This window comes from Chinchilla lanigera, unplaced genomic scaffold (genome assembly GCF_000276665.1).
Source record: "Chinchilla lanigera isolate Chin_1 unplaced genomic scaffold, ChiLan1.0 scaffold00013, whole genome shotgun sequence".
NCBI classification, from domain to species: Eukaryota; Metazoa; Chordata; class Mammalia; order Rodentia; family Chinchillidae; genus Chinchilla; species Chinchilla lanigera.
The window spans coordinates 21344057-21344387 of record NW_004955414.1 but is presented as its reverse complement, the minus strand read 5'-3'; positions in this window follow the sequence as shown (position 1 = coordinate 21344387).

The following is a 331-nucleotide window of genomic DNA, read 5'->3' as shown; positions in this document are numbered from 1 at the left end:
TTAATTTTCAGCTACTTGTTACCATGGAAACAATTGCAGAGATATTTTGGATAAAGACTAAAAAGAACTCTTTTATGATATGATTTCTCAATTTTTGTCACTCTGACTATTGTTTGTTTGGCAATGGTGTCAAGCTGCTCTTGCTTAAAGGGAAAGGAATATAGGACCTAGTAAAGAATGAAGAATGAACAGATAGAGAGCAGGGTAGGAAAGAAATGAAGGAGGAGAAATAGTACCCTGCAATGAAGAAGGCATTTAGAAAAGTGGTTTTAGTGGTGTTAACTCTGATGAGACCCAATAGATTAGGAAGCTGTTTCTATTACACTTAAGG